This window comes from Saccopteryx bilineata, chromosome 9 (genome assembly GCF_036850765.1).
Source record: "Saccopteryx bilineata isolate mSacBil1 chromosome 9, mSacBil1_pri_phased_curated, whole genome shotgun sequence".
In the NCBI taxonomy this organism is placed as follows: domain Eukaryota; kingdom Metazoa; phylum Chordata; class Mammalia; order Chiroptera; family Emballonuridae; genus Saccopteryx; species Saccopteryx bilineata.
Genome location: NC_089498.1, coordinates 74,865,233 through 74,882,635, shown reverse-complemented (window position 1 = coordinate 74,882,635; position 17,403 = coordinate 74,865,233). Strand labels below are relative to the sequence as shown.

At 38.9% G+C, this 17,403-nt stretch overlaps 1 protein-coding gene across 4 annotated transcripts in view; it reads left to right on the top strand.

Annotated features, from left to right (window-relative positions):
- Positions 1–17,403, top strand: part of MICU1 (mitochondrial calcium uptake 1) — a 265,614-nt gene that overhangs the window by 20,092 nt on the left and 228,119 nt on the right. Inside the window, exon 3 of one of the 4 annotated variants that reach the window (XM_066243014.1) lies at positions 1,427–1,580. The exons of the other annotated variants lie outside the window; for them this stretch is intronic. The gene's annotated coding sequence lies outside the window, so the exon portion shown is untranslated. The remainder of the gene's footprint in view (positions 1–1,426; positions 1,581–17,403) is intronic. 4 annotated transcript variants of the gene reach the window in all.

Genomic DNA, 17,403 nt, shown 5'->3' with positions numbered 1-17,403 from the left:
ATGGACAACATTTGGGTTACTAGTTTTTGATTATTACAAATAATGTTGTGAATACTCCTATACATATCTTTTAGAATATGTTTGAATTTTTTTAAAGTGAAATTGCAGGGTTAAAGGTGTTCATGTCTTTATTTATCAAGATAATGTCAACTTTTCTAAAGTGATTGAGCCAGTCTGCACTCCCAGCATCAGATGTGACAGTTGTCATTGTTCCATGTCTTTGCCAGTACACAGCGATATGCCAATACATACTGGCAATGCATGGTTTTTTGGCCTTTATAATTTTACCAGTCTATAAGTGTGAAATGTTATTTAATACAAATTTTAATGTGTATTAATCAGGATAATGTTGAACATCTTTTCGTATATTTACTGGCCTTTTGGATTTCTCTTTTGCCCATTTTTCCTTTTGATTCTTTTTCTCTTTTTTAGCGAACTAATAATATAGTCTGGCTGTTAGTTTTTTTATCATATGAGTAGCAACTATTTTGTACCTCTCTGGACTTTTCACTTTCTTTGTAGAGTCCTTTTTTTTTTTTAGGTGAGATTAAGGGAGATAGTGAAGCAGACTCCCTCATGCATCCCAACTGGAATCCACCTGGCGACCACGATCTGGGGCCTATGATTGAGCTATGATCGAGTACCAAGTACCGAGCTACTTTTAGTGCCTGAGGCTGACAGGCTGGACCAACAGAGCTATCCTCAGCGTCCAGGTCACGCTGAAACCAATTGAGCTGGCTGCTGGCTGCAGGGGGGAAAGCGAGAGAGAACAGGAAAGAGGAGGGAGACTGAAGCAGACAGTTGCTTCTCCTCTTTGCCCTAACTAGGAATCCCAGGCCAACGCTATATCCACTGAGCCATTTGCTAGGGCCTCTGTGTAGAGTCTTTTAATGTTGCCTTTTATAATGTCTTCTGTGGTATCTTTTATCATGACTTTTACATCTTACCATAACTTTTAATATACTTATATTTAATGCTTTTATGGTGTTTAAAATTTTTTTCACTCTGGTGTCATAAAATATTCTTATATCATCAGCTTTACACTTTTTCCTTTTACACTGAAGTGTTTATTATACTTTAAATTGGTATTTGTGCATTGTGAGTCCATTTTAATTCTTTCTTTATGCATACTCAGTGTCCCAGCTCCATTTATTGACCTATCTTCCTTTTTCCTCTAATTTGTTATCTACCTATCATACATGAAGTATCTGTATTTATGTGGATCTGTCTTGGACCTTTATAATTTTTTCCATTGTTCTGTTTGTACTTCTGTGCTAATACCACATTTTTGTGAGTACTAAGATTTGTAATGAGTTTTAGTATCAAAGCAGATTCTGTTACCTTGTTGTTTGACTCTTTTTAAAATTTTTTTAAATTTTTTAAATTTTTTTATTTATTCATTTTTAGAGAGGAGAGAGAGAGAGAGACAGAGAGAGAGAGAGAGAAGAGACAAAGAGAGAGAAGGAGGGAGGAGCTGGAAGCATCAACTCTCATATGTGTCTTAACCAGGCAAGCCCAGGGTTTTGAACCGGCAACCTCAGCATTTCCAGGTCGACGCTTTATCCACTGTGCCACCACAGGTCAGGCTGTTTGGCTCTTTTTTAAATATGTCTTGGCCTTTTGTACTTCTGATTAATTTTAGGGTTAGTTTGTTAAGGTCTACTAAAATCCCATTGGGATTGCATTGATACTATAGTTTAGATTGGAAGAGAATTGCCATCTTTACAAAAAAAATTTCAGTTTATTAACATAGTATATCTCTACATTTTCTTAGGTCTCAGACCTTTAAAAGAGTCTTTTAATGAAGTTTTGTGATTTTTCCCTATAAATTTTTGTATATCTTTTGTTAGACTTACTTCTAGGTCTTTTATATTTCTACATTTTATTTCTTTCTTTATAGTTTTATTTTGTTTTTAATTTTTGAGATGGATACTTTATTTTGTTCTTTTCTAATAAATATATTTAAAGCTAAGCATCATCTTTTACGTAGTGCATCCCAGTACGTAAAGCAACTATATAGAGATTATTGAAGTATAGTTTACTGACAACAAAATTTAACCCATTTTTGTATACCCTAACTATTGATAAATCCAGCCACAATAATCAAGATATAGAACAGGGCCCTGGTCGCTTTGCTCAGTGCTTAGAGCGTTGGCCTAGCATATGGATGTCCCAGGTTTCATTCCAGTCAGGGCACATGAGAAGTGATCATCTGCTTTTCTTCCCCTTCCTCTCCCCCTTCTTATCCTCTTCCCCACCCACAGACAGTGGCTTGATTGATTCAAGCATCAGCCTGAGCTCAGTAGGTCCCAGCATGCCAGCCTCAGGTGCTAAAAATAGTTCAGTTGATTTGAGCATTGGCCCCAGACATATGTTGCCATTTGGGTCCTGGTTAGGGCACATGCAAGAGTCTGTCTCACTGTCTTTTCTTCTCTCAAAGAAGAAAAAAAACGATGTAGCACAGTTCTTTTACATCCAGAAGAATTTGTCTTCTGCCCTTCTATTGTCATCCTCTTCCCCATACTCACAATCCCTGGCAACCATTGATCTGCTTTCTGTTGCTATGGTTTTGCCTTTTCTTTTTGGATTTTATTTATTCATTTTTAAAGAAAAAGGAGAGATTTGAGCCAGTGACCTCAGCATTCCAGGTTGACTCTTTCTTCATTGTGCCACCAGAGGTCAAGCCAGTTTTGCCTTTTCTATAGTGTCATATAAATGAAATAATTTAGTATATCACCTGGCTTTTAAAACTGCTTTAAATTTATCATATAGTAAAACTATTTTCTCTTGATATACAGTTCTATGAAATTTAATACAGTAATTTTAATCGTATAGATTCAGTTTACTACCATCACGGTCAGGATACACAAAAGTTTCCAAACAGCCTCTTCATGTTATCCCTTTTTATAGTCACACCCTCCTCTACCTCTGTTCCTTGGCAGCCATTGATAAGTTCTCTATTGCAGGTATAGATGGAATCATGCAGTATATAACCTTTGAGACTGGCTTCTTTCACTTTAGGTAATGCTTTGAAATTCATCCAAGTTATTGTATATATCAACAGTTTATTTGATAAACAGTTTTTATTGTGGTTGCACTTTATTGCATAGGTATGCTGCAGTTTGCTTATCCATTTACTGTTGAAAGACATTTTCTTGGCAATTATAGAGCTTTCTGTAACATTCATGTACAGATTTTATGTGAACATAAGTTTTCATTTCTCCAGAGGAAATACTCAGGAGTGGAATGCTGTGTCATATGGTAAATGCATGTTAAACTTTAAGAGAAAATGTCAAACCATTTTCTAGAATGACTACCATTTTACATTCCCTCCAGCAGTGTATAAAAGTTTCAGTTGTTTTACATTCTTCTGTTCTGGTTTTTGTTTTGCATTCTTGCTGCATTTAGTATTGTCAGTGATTTTTCTTTTAGCCACATAAGTATGTAGTGCTATCTCACTGTGGTTTTTATTTGCATTTTCCTAATGGCTAGTACTGTTGAACACCTTTTTATCTGCTTATTTTTATGAATAGAGCTGCTGTGAACGTTCCTTGCAGGTTTTTGTGTGAGCATGTTTTCATTTCTCTAAAATTCAGCTAAAATTTTTCATCAATTGCTAACTACCAATTTGAGGTAGTGTTAGAGTCTAGAATCTCCAGAAACTATAAACACAGGAGATTTCGCCCACTTACAGGCTCTTCTGAGTGGATGTCAAGCAGAAGCTCACCAACAAGAGTGGGTGAAAGGGCAAGAGACAGAGAAAGCCGTCCCTGAGGATTCAGGCCTGTAGGAGGGGAGTATCCACCACAGTGAGAAAAGCAGAAAGTTCATTTCAGACTCTTGTCCCTTAAATAACAAAAGCCTTAAGCCTCTGGGGAAGGATAGCAAACTCTGTTACCTCAGAGTGCAGGTGAAAATTGATTGAGTCTAGGGGAGGGGAAAAGAAAAACAAATCCTCAACCTCTAGGGGAGGGGCAAAAAACTCAGAAGTCCAGATCTTCAGAAATCTGCATGTGAGGAGAAACAAGGCCACTGAGAAAACACCATGAATATGACCAAGTGACACAGAGTCTCTGCTGAAAGTTGTGGCTATACCAGGATAACAGAACCCATCACTGCAAGGCTAGCATGCCCAGGTAACAAGCCCTCAGAGGGAAAATTACATATTACAAAGGAACCAAAGGGAAGAATAATAGTGAACATCTCAGAAATGATGGAAGCCAGTTTCTATTGCTCATTTCTGAATTTCCAGGTTTCTCTCTATTATCATTTTGTTTTTTCATCTGAAAAACTTTTAGTAGTTTTTTAGAGCAGGTCTGCAGGCAATAAATTCTTCTGGAATATCATGTTTTGGCATGATAAGATTTGATTTAAACTTTATGAAGAATGTTGGATAATTTTGCTTTAGGAGGCATTTGGCCTAGTTACATTCAGGTTGCAAATTCTGACTTACATTTTATAGCCTGTAGTGTTTTTTGTTTGTTTGTTTGTTTTTTGCAAAAGAGAGAGGAAAGGAGAGAGATGAGAAGTATCAACTCGTAGTTGCAGCACTTCGGTTGTTCATTGATTGCTTCTCATATGTGCCTTGACCGGGGGCTCCAGCTGAGTCAATGACCGCTTGCTCAAGCCAGCGACCTTTGAGCTCAAGCCAGCAACAATGTTTGAGCCGGTGATCCTGTGCTCAAGGCAGATTAAAGTCCAGCGAAAGTCCACTGTGCCACCACGGGACAGGCAGCCTGTAGTTTCAATGTCACTTTAGCTTTTGTAGCCTTTGAAGTACTCTCTTCAGATTTGTCTTCTGTGTTTAGCACATAGTGGTCAGTCTTGGATTTTCGTGGTGGTTTACCCCATACTTTAGTTCACAAATCATTTGTTATGCTGCTTTAGGGTAAGATCCACACATGTACATCTTGGAGGTGAGCTCAGATCATACTGAACCTTATGGTTTCCCTTTCTTGAACTCCCTGTTTGTGATATATCACCATCACTCACTTGCTTCCAAGTACCCCTTTGCTTTTGAATCAGTCCTGGAGTTTTCCTTTCCCTGCTCCGAACATAATTCAACTACATCAGCCTTTTGGGTCTCATGACCAGAGGATAGAAAAATAAGCGAAAGCATTCCCTCCAGTGTTCTCAGAGCACAGTTTCTCTGGCTAGACAGAATTTTTTTCTTCTTCGGATTTTAGATGCCTTCCAGCTGCTGGTTCCTCTGCACTACTGTAGGTACGCTTTGTTTCTGGGGTGGGGGAAAATGAAAACACAAATGCACACACACACAAATCCAGGGAATTTCTCCAAGTCTCTGTAACTCAGAAGCCCCCTTTCCCACTCATCAAACTAGAAATAAATGGCACTTCTTGGAGATCTGTCTGCATTCAGTATCTACATCTGGTGTCAGGCTAGTTTTGAATTCTGGCATGAGGAGATCAGAGGAAAAATTGGGAAACTCACTGCCATTTCAGTGCTCCCTTGAATTTTATTCCTTTTCCATTCTGCCTGCTAACATGTACTTTTCAGATAGTTACTCCATCCAGGGCTTCTAATTGCATTCAGTGGAAAAGACAGGAAGGAGTATGCTCACTTCATCTTCAACAGAACCTCTGTGGTCAAGTTTTAAATATTTTTATTGTGAAAAATTTCAAACATACATAAAACTTCATGTACCTGTTACCCAGCATCACCATTTTTCAACAGTTGGCTAATACTATTTCCTCCGTAACTTCCTATTCTCACTGTCGTATGAAACCTAGATGTCACTTTATTTTATGTGGTCATTTCTATAGTTTCCATGTTTATTATGTTAAGTTGTTGATGATAATAAAAATACTTTCTGTCCTTATTAGTTTTAAAAATATTCTTACTGATACATTTTTCTTATCCTGAACAATCCTTTCTGAAGTCTAAGTTCTGTAAAGTTAACAATATGTACTTGTGTTATTCAAGTCTAACATATTTGTGTTAGAGTGCATTAGATAGTTTTCTTTTTTTGTGATCTTGAACTCTTTTTGCAAAGTAATTAAGCTGTTATAGAAATTAACATTAAGAGCTTTATGACCACAAGTGATATTCATGTAATGTATTATCATGCCAGGACATTACATATCTGAATTCTAGCTTGAAAATCTTAAAGGCTTGATAAGGTGTATTTTCACTTTTTTTTTTTTTTTTTTTGTATTTTTCTGAAGCTGGAAACGGGGAGACACAGTCAGACAGACTCCCGCATGCGCCCGACCAGGATCCACCCGGCACGCCCACCAGGGGACGACGCTCTGCCCACCAGGGGGCGATGCTCTGCCCCTTTGGGGCGTCACTCTGTTGCGACCAGAGCCACTCCAGTGCCTGGGGCAGAGGCCAAGGAGCCATCCCCAGCGCCCAGGCCAACTTTGCTCCAATGGAGCCTCGCTGCGGGAGGGGAAGAGAGAGACAGAGAGGAAGGGGGGGGGGGTGGAGAAGCAGATGGGCGCTTCTCCTGTGTGCCCTAGCCGGGAATCGAACCTGAGACTTCTGCACGCCAGGCCGACGCTCTACCATATTTTCACTTTTGACAATAGTCATCACTTTGGCTGTGAAGTGATATTTCATTGTGATTTTGATTTGCCTTTCTTTAATGACTAATGATGTTGAGCATGTTTTCGTGCACTTATTGGCCATTTGTATATCTTTGGAGAAATGTCTATCTAAATTCTTTACCTGTTTTTAAATTGGATTTTTCTTTTTTTTGTTGAGATGTAGGAGTTCTTTGTATATTCTGGATATTAATCCTTTATCAGATATACTATATGCAAATATTTTCTCCCCTTCTGTGTGTTTTTTCATTCACTTGATGCTGTCCTTTGATGCACAAAGTTTTTATTTTGATGAAGTCAATTTATTTTTGTTGTTGTTGCATGTGGTTTTGGTGTTTATTGCCAAATCCAGTGTTGTAAAGTTTTTCCCATATGTTTTCTTCTATGAATTTTACAGTTTTAGCTCATACGTTTAGGCCTATAGGCAATTTTGAGTTAATTTTTATATATAATGTAAGGCAAGAGTCCAATTTCATCCTTTTGCATGTGGATATACAGTTTTCCCAACATCATTTATGGAAAAGAAGTCCTTCCATCACTGAATGTCTTGGCACCCTAGCTGAAAATCAGTTGACCATATCTATGAAAGTGTATTTCTGGGTTCTGTTTTTTATTCCATTGGACAATATGTGTCTTCTGGGTTCTGTTTTTTATTCCATTGGACAGTATGATAATACCATACTGTTTTGATTGCTGCTGTTTTGTGAGTTCAGGATGTGGGAGTCCTCCAACTTGTCCTTTTTAAATATTTTTTTCTCTTTGGGGTACCTTGAAATTCAGTATGAATTTTAAAAAATTTGTAGACTTTTTTTTAGTAGCTGTTTTATATTCACAGCACAATTTAGGGGAAAGTACAGAGATTTCCAAAATACCTTCTGCCTTCACACAGGCATAGCCTCTCTTATTATCAACATCCCCCACTAAAGTGGTACATTTGTTAAAATCGATAAACCCACTGACACATCAATATAGCCCAAAGTCCATTGTTTACATTACAGTTAACTCTTGGTCTTGTACAATCTATGGATTTGGACAAATCTGTAATGACCTATACCCATTATTGTGAAATCATAGAGTGTTTTTATTGCTCTAAAATTCCTCTGTGCTCCTGCTACCATCCCTCCCTCTGCCCTTGCCCTTGGAAACCAGTGATATTTTTACTGTCTCCATAGTTTTGCCCCTTCTAGAATGTCATATAGTTTCAGATTGGCTTCTTTTACTTAGTAATACACATTTAAGTTTCCCCCATGTCTTCTCATGAATTGATAGCTTTTTGTTTGTTTGTTTTGGTCATGAATGCCCGATGTACCAACTTTTATTAACTCATTCACCTACAGAAGGATATGTTGATTGCTTTCAAGTTTTGGCAATGCTGAATGAAGCTACTATAAACATATATATGCAGTATTTTTGCATGGACATATATTTTCATCTCCTTTGAGTAAATACCAAGGAGTGCAATTGCTAAGTCATAGGGTAAGAGTGTGCTTGGTTTTGTAAGAAACCACCAAACTGTCTTTCAAAGTGGCTGTACCGTTTTTGCATTTCTGTCAACAACGAATGAGAATTTCCATTGCTCTACATCCTCTGGATATAAATCCCCCACCAGTATTTGGTGGTGTCAGTGTTTTAGAATTTGGACATTGTGATAGGCATATATTGATATCTTGTTTTAGTTTGCATTTCCCTGATGCAATATTATGTGGACCATCTTTTCATATGCTTATATCTTTTTTGATGTGGTGTCAGTTTCATATGAATTTAAAAAGGGTTTTGGGGTTTTCTTTTTATTTTGACAGAGATAAGGGAGAGAGAGGATGAGAAGTATCAACTCAAAGTTGGTTTCACTTTAGCTGTGCATTGATTGCTTTTGAGAGAGAAAAGAGAGCTATACAGCCAGGGTTCTGATGCATTTTTAACATTATTCTGGCAAATGTAAGGAGTGAAGCAAGGAGTCCACTTAGGAGACTATTGCAGAAATTTAACCTTGATAAGATGGTACTGTGGACTTGGCTGCTAACAGTGTAACTAGAGAGAAGTTTATGGATTAGCATAGTGTTTAGAAAACTATGGCTTTTTTTTTTTTCTTTTTTCTTTTTTTCCTGAAGCTGGAAACAGGGAGAGACAGTCAGACAGACTCCCGCATGCGCCCGACCGGGATCCACCCGGCACGCCCACCATGGGGCGACGCTCTGCCCACCAGGGGGCGATGCTCTGCCCATCCTGGGCGTCGCCATGTTGCGACCAGAGCCACTCTAGCGCCTGAGGCAGAGGCCAAGGAGCCATCCCCAGCGCCCGGGCCATCTTTGCTCCATTGGAGCCTTGGCTGCGGGAGGGGAAGAGAGAGACAGAGAGGAAAGCGCGGCGGAGGGGTGGAGAAGCAAATGGGCGCTTCTCCTGTGTACCCTGGCCGGGAATCGAACCCGGGTCCTCCGCACGCTAGGCCGACGTATGGCTTTTTTTTTAAAAAAAAAAGCTTTAAAATAGTCTCTTTTGATACAACAATTTATATAGAGAGATTATAATATACACAGTTATGATTTTATTCTTAATGAAAGGCTTCAGATGCTACAAAGAAGGGCAGAAAACCTTCACATGCCATATGTGAAGAGATGTTTATTAGTAGTATATTGGATATTCAAACTTCTGAAGCTTACAGTGTAGTATGGCTTTACTCAGTTCGTGTCAGATTGGGCCTGCTTTTGAGAAAGACTAAAGTGATGAACTGTTAATTAGCTTGACTTCTCAGTAGATTATATATTTAGCTTTTTTCTCTCTGTATTGAATTTATTGGGGTGACATGGTCAATAAAATTGACCATGGTTTCAGCTATATAATTCTACAGTACAACATCTGTATATTGTATCATGAGTTCACCCTCCCCTAAGTCTCCTTCCATGGCCAGTAATTCCCCCTATATTCTCTTCTTCTCCCCGTCATAGGTTTAAGGACTGATATCACTTAAACACTTTGCATTAAACAAGGTAGAACTGACATTCAAGGTTAAACTAACAAATTTATGATTAAGAAATACATAAAAATTGTCCCATTTGTGAGACTATCTGTAAATAATTTGTATATTAGTTTTCTAAATGACACCTGCTTTTTATTTATAATGTGTGTGCTTTTGGGGTTTTTTTTTTGTATTTTTATGAAGTGAGAAGCGGGGAGGCAGTCAGACAGATTTCCACAAGCTCCCAACCGGGATCCACCAGGCATGCCCACCAGGGGGCGATGCTTTGCTCCATCTGGGGCTTTGCTCCATTGTAGCCGGAGCCATTCCAGCACCTGAGGCTGAGGCCATGGAGCCGTCCTCAGCACCCAGGCCAACTTTGGCTCCAATGGAGCCTTGACTGCAGGAGGGGAAGAGAGAGACAGAGAGAAAGTAGAAGGGGAAGGGGGAAGAAGCAAATGGGCGCTTCTCCTGTTCCCTGGCTGGGAATTGAAACCAGGACTTCCACACGCCGGGCTGATGCTCTACTGCTGAGCTAGCTGGCCAGGGCGCGCGCTCGTGTGTGTGTGTGTGTGTGTGTGTGTGTGTGTGTGTGTGTGTGTGTTTTAAGGGCTTTAAACTGAGACAGATGTGGGTTCCAATCTGGCCTGTACCTTTCATTGTGTGTTCTTAGAGTTGCTTAACCTTACCTAACTTCAGTTTCATTACCTAAAGTGGGTAGACGTAGAAGGATATGTGGGATATAACTGAGATTCAGACACAGACAATAGTGTCTGTATGGTGTTTATCAGAGGGGAGGGGGTGGGGGCAGTGGGGGGTAAAGGAGACTAAATATTTGGTATCCTATCAGGAAGATGTTTTGACTCTGGGCAGTGGGCATACAATGCAATCAATATACAGGTCATGTATCATGGAAACATATACTTTAAAAACCTATATAATTCTATTAACCAATGTCACCTCAATAAATTTCATAAAAAATATAAATACCATAGAGGAAACGGAAACATTTTTAGGGAACTACTTCTTAAAAAAAAAATCCATTAAATGGTTTAACAGGTGTATTAGTAAAATAACAAATTATTATACTCTTAAATCGTCTAGAGCTTAGCAAGAGAACCAATGTTTTACTACATTATTTAAATTTTAATGTAAGCCCAACTGGACAGAGCTGAGAAAAATAAGACTACAACCTATAGTAAATACATATGCAAAAATCTTCAATGAAATAGTATCTTAAACTCATGTTTTTTTAAAAAAATTATTTATAGTAAAATTGCCTTTTTTTTTTTTTTTCTGTGCATTTCTATGAGTTTTAACACATGTATATATAAATTTGTGTGGTCATTATCACAGTCTGGATACCGAGTATCAGCCCAGAATTTTCTGTGTGAAGTTCCTTTGTAGTCTAACACTCTACCTACTGGTAACCTCTGGCAATCTGATCTTTTCTCCATCACTACAGTTTTACTTTTTCAGAATGTTATATAAAAGTATGTAAGCCTGGGAGTGGGGGGGGGGGGTTATATTCGGTGGGACACTTGAATCTGTGTAAACACCATAAATTAAAATCAATAAAAAAAAATTTTAAAGTATGTAACCCTTTGAAACTGGCTTCTTTCATCATCCTCATAATACCTTTGAGGTTCTTGTTGAGCATGTCAATAATTCACTCATTCTTGATTTATTGATTGATTTTGAGTGATATTCCATTATATGGATGTACTAGAGCAGTGGTAGTCAGCCTGGTCCCTACCACCCACTAGTGGGCATTCCAGCTTTAATGTGGGCAGAGCAACCAAAGTATAAATAAAAAGATAGATTTAACTATACTAAATTGTTTTATAAAGATTTATTCTGCCAAACAGCGAAAATTCAACATAAAGTACTTGGTAAGTAATTATTATTATATGCTTTAACTTGCTGTAACTCTGCTTTATAAATTTTATAAAGTAAAGTTACTTCCCTACTTTATAAATCACCATTACTGTGGAACCAGTGGGTGGTTAGAAAATTTTACTACTAACAGAGATACAAAAGTGGGCAGTAGGTATAAAAAGGTTGACTACCCCTGTACTAGAGTTTGTTTATCCATTCAACTGTTGAAAATCATTTGACTTATTTCCAGTTTTGATAATTATGAATAAAACTTTTATAATCATTCAAGTACAGGTTTTTGTGTGAACATAAATTTTAATTTCTAGGGTAAATAGCTAGGAGTGTACCATCTTGCCTTCCCACCAACAATGTATGAGTGTTACAGTAACTCAGTATCTTTGATATTATTGGACTTAGTATTGTGTTTGTTTCTTTTTGTTTTTTAGACATTGTAATAGATATATGATGGTATCTAATTACAGTTTTCACTTCCATTTCTCTACTAGCTAATGATGTTGAGCATCTTTTCATGTGTTTATTTGCTATTTATGTATTTTTTTTCCTTCTTTTCCAAGTGAAGGAGAGGAGATAGACAGATTCCTGCATATGCCTTGACTGGGATCCACCCAGCAACTCTCATCTGGGTTCAGTGGTCTGCCCTTCTGGGGTCATGCTTGCAAACGAGCTATTTTTAGTGCCAGAGGCAGAGGCTCCACAAAGCCATCCTCATTACCTGGGACAACGCACTTGAACCATTTGAGCCATGGCTGCAGGAGGAGTAGAGAAAGAGAGAGAGAGAAAGGGGAGATGGTTGCTTCACCTGTGTGCCCTGACTAGGACTTGAACACGGTCATCCACACACTGGACTGACGCTCTACCACTGAACCAACAAGCTAGGGCCTATGTCTTTTCTTTGATAAAGTGTCTATTCAGATCTTCTGCCTGCCCATTCTTTAATTGGTGTGTTTGTATATACACTATTATCGTTATAGAGAATTCTAAGAAATGCAAATTCATCTCTAGAGTAGTGGTAGTACTGGCACTATGCAGCCTTCAAAAGTCTGAGAAAGGGAAACTCTTCTTTCTGACCAAAGGAACTGTGGTCCCAAGAATGTGGGGAGAATTCCTATTTCTTTTTTCTTTTCTGTCCTCTAACACAATAGTTTTAATTTGACTGGAATTCCCCCATCCCTGCTCCCCTAGAATGTTTGGCAATGTGTGGAGACACTTTTGGTTGTCATAACCAAAATGGGTAGGAGGTGCTACTGGTTACTGGTAATACCAAGCCAGATAAAGGGAGAAGAAATGTCAGGTTAAAGGACAAAAGAGAAATTAGCATAGGAGATCTTAATGGCTTGGAGAGTGTTTTGGGAGGTGAAGTGATATTTTTGTCAATCTTTGACCTTTCCATCACAGAATTACAGTTAGATAGAAAAGAATCTGGGAGATCATGTAACCTGTGATTCTTCCAATTTTATAGAGAAGAACACAGACAGATAGTATCCAAGGTTTAAATTTGAATAAATGGGATGTGAATTTAAGACTTCTAAGTCCAGTGTACTTTGTTTTTTTATACATCATTGCTCCCTTTTTTCTTTTTGTGTTTAGGAATACTTTTTGTTTACAAGAAGGTCAGGTGAGAGCTTCATGCTAGAAAATGAAGAGAGGCATTTACCTTATCGTCTATATTGACTTCTTATCAAGCAGACGTTCTGTATGGGGATAAAGACTGGGCATTTGTATTTTCTTTGTGCTTTGACTTAGAAACCTGACCATGGGTGATGGAACAAGAAACCTAATTCTTAGGCTATATTAATAGCTCTCTTTAATCTTGAGAACTGTCAGGCTAAAAGTCCCTTGGAATGACTTGCAGGTTTAAGGTATGACTAGAAGAGAAAAAGGAAGAAAAACAATAGAGAAAAGAAACAAGGAATACAGTTGCTTTTCATGAGGCTGATAGAATGCTCTGAAACCGTTGTTTCAGATCCTAATCTATTTACAAATAAATTTTAAGGTGGTATTGTTTTAATATTTTATTTTTAAGGAGCTTTCCGTTTCAAGTCTGGTCTGAATAATTCTGGTCTTTTGTACCACCCTCAGAATCTTATTATACATACTTTATTTTGGTAACGATTATAGACATATCAGGAAAATATTAGTGGTTATTCTCTGTTTATAGATCAGTAGAGTTTACCAGAGGCAACTTAAGAAGATAATTTTTGTATCTTTATTTAAAGATTTATTCATTTTAGAGAGGAGAGATAGAGAGAGAGAAGAGAAGGAGGGGCAGGAAGCATCAACTCCCATACATACCTTGACCAGGCAAACCCAGGGTTTCAAACTGGCAACCTCAGCATTCCAGGTCAATGCTTTATCCACTGCGCTACCAAAGGTCAGGCAAGAAGATACTTTGAAAGCAGCGTTCCAGGTCAATGCTTTATCCACTGCGCTACCAAAGGTCAGGCAAGAAGATACTTTGAAAGATGAAGTTGAAGTAGTTTCTAATTACTAGTCTTACCCAGTGTTAACATACATTTTTTGTTGTTGTTGTTAGCTCCTCTTTTCTTTGTACAAAACAGGGATGTGATAACTCATGGTATTAGCTATTCTTAATGCCATAAGTTAGTTCTAGTTAGTTTTCTGTATCTCTAACATCTTTTTCAACTGAGGTTCCTCATCAGAACCACAAAACAACAAAAAAATTATTCCAGTGATTACTTTCTCAGTTCCCCTATTGGCACACAACTACTACCATTCTAGAGGTGTAGAACAGCCAGTTCATTGCCCAATGGATGTCTTCATTCTCTCATGAACACTTGTTGAGAAAGGCTGCAAGAGTTTAGTAACTATGTTTTGTTAACTCCCCACCATTGCTACATAAGGAAAAAGCTGATTGCAACTGATGAAAGAGTGCATGCAACTAAGGACTGGGAAAATTTTTGTTTTATCCTTTTTTTTTAAATTGAGAGGCAGGGAGGCAGAGAGAGAAACTCCCTCATGCGCCCCAACCAGGATACATCGGGCAAACCCCTTATGAGACAATGCTCTGCCCATCTGGGACCATTGCTCCGTTGCTCAGCAACTGCACTATTTTAGTGCCTGAGGCAGGGCCATGGAACAATCTCCAGGCTGATATATTTTTAAGTAAAGTACATTAGGGGCGCTCTTTATGTTGTACTTTGTATAGGGGTGTGTGTGTGTGTAGTGAAAAACACAAAACATTAAATTTATTGTCTTAACCATTTTTAAAAAATTTTATTTATTGATTTTAGAGAGAGGAGATATAGAGGCGGGGGAGGAGCAGGAAGTATCAGCTCACAGTAGTTACTTCTCCTATGTGCCTTGACTGGGCAAGACCAGGATTTAGAACTGGCGACCTCAGCATTCCAGGTTGATACTTTATCCACCGCATCACCACAGGTTAGGCTCATCTTAACCATTTTTAAAGTGTCCAGTTCAGTAGTGTTAAGTATATTCACATTGTGTATAATCTCTAGAACATTTTCATCAGAAAATAACTTTATTTTTTTATTTTTTAGTGAAAGGAATGGAGGCAGAGACATACTCCTGTATGCTCCCTGACTGGGATCTACCCAGGAAGCCCACTATGGGGCGATGCTCTGCCCATCTAGGACCATGCTTGCAACCGAGCTATTTTTAGGGCCTGAGGTGAAGGCCCCATGGAGCTATCTTCAGCACCTGGGGCTGATATTCTTGAACCAATTGAGCCATGGCTACAGGAGAGGAAAAGAGAGAAATAAAGAGAAGGGGAACAGGGAGGGGCAAAAGGAGGAGTGGAGAAGCAGATGGTCGCTTCTTCTGTGTGCCCTGACTGGGAATTGAACCCGTGATGTTCACAGTGCCAGGCTGACGCTCTACCATTGAGCCATCCGGCCAAGGCCATCAGAAAAAAACTTTTAAAATGTATTGCAGGCCCTGGCCGGTTGGCTCAGCGGTAGAGCGTCCCGGCCAGGGCACATAGGAGAAGCGCCCATTTGCTTCTCCACCCTCCCCTCCTTCCTCTCTGTCTCTCTCTTCCCCTCCTGCAGCCAAGGCTCCATTGGAGCAAAGATGGCCCGGGCGCTGGGGATGGCTCCTTGGCCTCTGCCCCAGGCGCTGGAGTGGCTCTGGTCGCGGCAGAGAGACGCCCCGGAGGGGCAGAGCACCGCCCCCTGGTGGGCGTGCTGGGTGGATCCCGGTCGGGCGCATGCGGAAGTCTGTCTGACTGTCTCTCCCCGTTTCCAGCTTCAGAAAAAAAAAAAAAAATGTATTGCAGATCTAATATATATGAGGCTGGTAAAATTATGAATTTATTTCCTTTTTATTTTTCAAACTCTCTGTAACATTAAAAGAAAAAGCCTCTGTAGGAAAGAGCTGACCAGCAGTCCACCTGGGAGCCAAGTGGCGGCCGGGCGTTGCAACCATCTGGACTTTAAACCTCACCCCTCACAAAATGTACCTTTTTAAAAATTTTAACTAGTGAAATGTTTTATTAATTGTATTAAGTTTGTGGTATTTTTTAAGATCGTTTTTATTTTTCAGTTACAGTTGTATACATTAGTTTCAGGTGTAAACCCCAGTGATTAGACTTTATATAATTTACTACGTGATCATTCTGATAAATCTTGCTCCCATATGATACCATACAAAATTATTAGGATATTGTTGACTATATTCCCTATGCTTTATCTCCCAGTGACTATTCTGTAACAATCAATTTGTACTTTTTAATCCCTTCACCTTTTTCATCCATCCCACCAACTCCCCTTCTTTCTGGCAACCATAAAAATGATGTGTGTATCTATGAATCTGTGTCTGTTCTGCTTGTTTATTTTGTTTTTTAGAATCTGTTGGCGATAATGTATTTATTGCCATTTTATTGTTCATATTTTTTATCTTTTATTTTTAAAAAAGATCTCATCGCAAGGAAAAAAATTATAACTATGTGCTGATGGATGTTAACCACCCACTCATCTGTTAGAATTTCCCCCTGAAGCCATGAGGGCCTTAGACTTTTTTTAATGGGGTAGTCCAGTAATGACTTTCTCTATATAAATTTGCTTGTTTAAGCTTTATAACCCCAGTGATGTCAATTTTGTTCATCTTTGTTTTCTCTAGGTAATTTATAGTTTACCAAGGTTTTTGAATTTATGTGCATAGAAACCTGCAAAGTAGTCTCATGACACTTAAAATTTCTTCTGTTTCATAGGTTATTTCCCCATTTGTATATTTGTGTTTCCTCCCCCTTTTTTTCTTAAGCTAGCTAATTATTTATTATTTTTAAAAACAGCAGTATACTTTATTAGACTTACTGCTTTTGTCTTATTTAACTCACATGTGCTTTTATCTTTATTTCTTTTTAATTCATCTTTTGCTTCATTATTATTGTCTGTTTTTTTTTAGCCTTGAATTTAATTCATTTATTTTGTTTCAGTCCTATCTGATAAAAGTATTAACTCCTGTGACTTTTTCTCTGACCACTATTCCACATGTATCAAGTAGACCCTGATTGTGTATTCATTGTCATTTTTAAAGTAAATTCTTTTTTATTTTTTTTTTATTTTTTATTTATTTTATTTTTATTTTTTGTATTTTTCTGAAGCTGGAAGTCAGACAGACTCCCGCATGCGCCCGACCGGGATCCACCCGGCACGCCCACCAGGGGGCGACGCTCTGCCCACCAGGGGGCGATGCTCTGCCCCTCTGGGGCGTCACTCTGTTGCGACCAGAGCCACTCTAGCGTCTGGGGCAGAGGCCAAGGAGCCATCCCCAGCGCCCGGGCCATCTTTGCTCCAATGGAGCCTTGGCTGCGGGAGGGGAAGAGAGAGACAGAGAGGAAGGAGAGGGGGAGGGGTGGAGAAGCAGATGGGCGCTTCTCCTGTGTGCCCTGGCCGGGAATCAACCCGGGACTTCTGCACGCCAGGCCGACGCTTTACCACTGAGCCAACCGGCCAGGGCCAGTAAATTCTTTTTTAAACTGAGATATAATTGACATAAAGTTATATT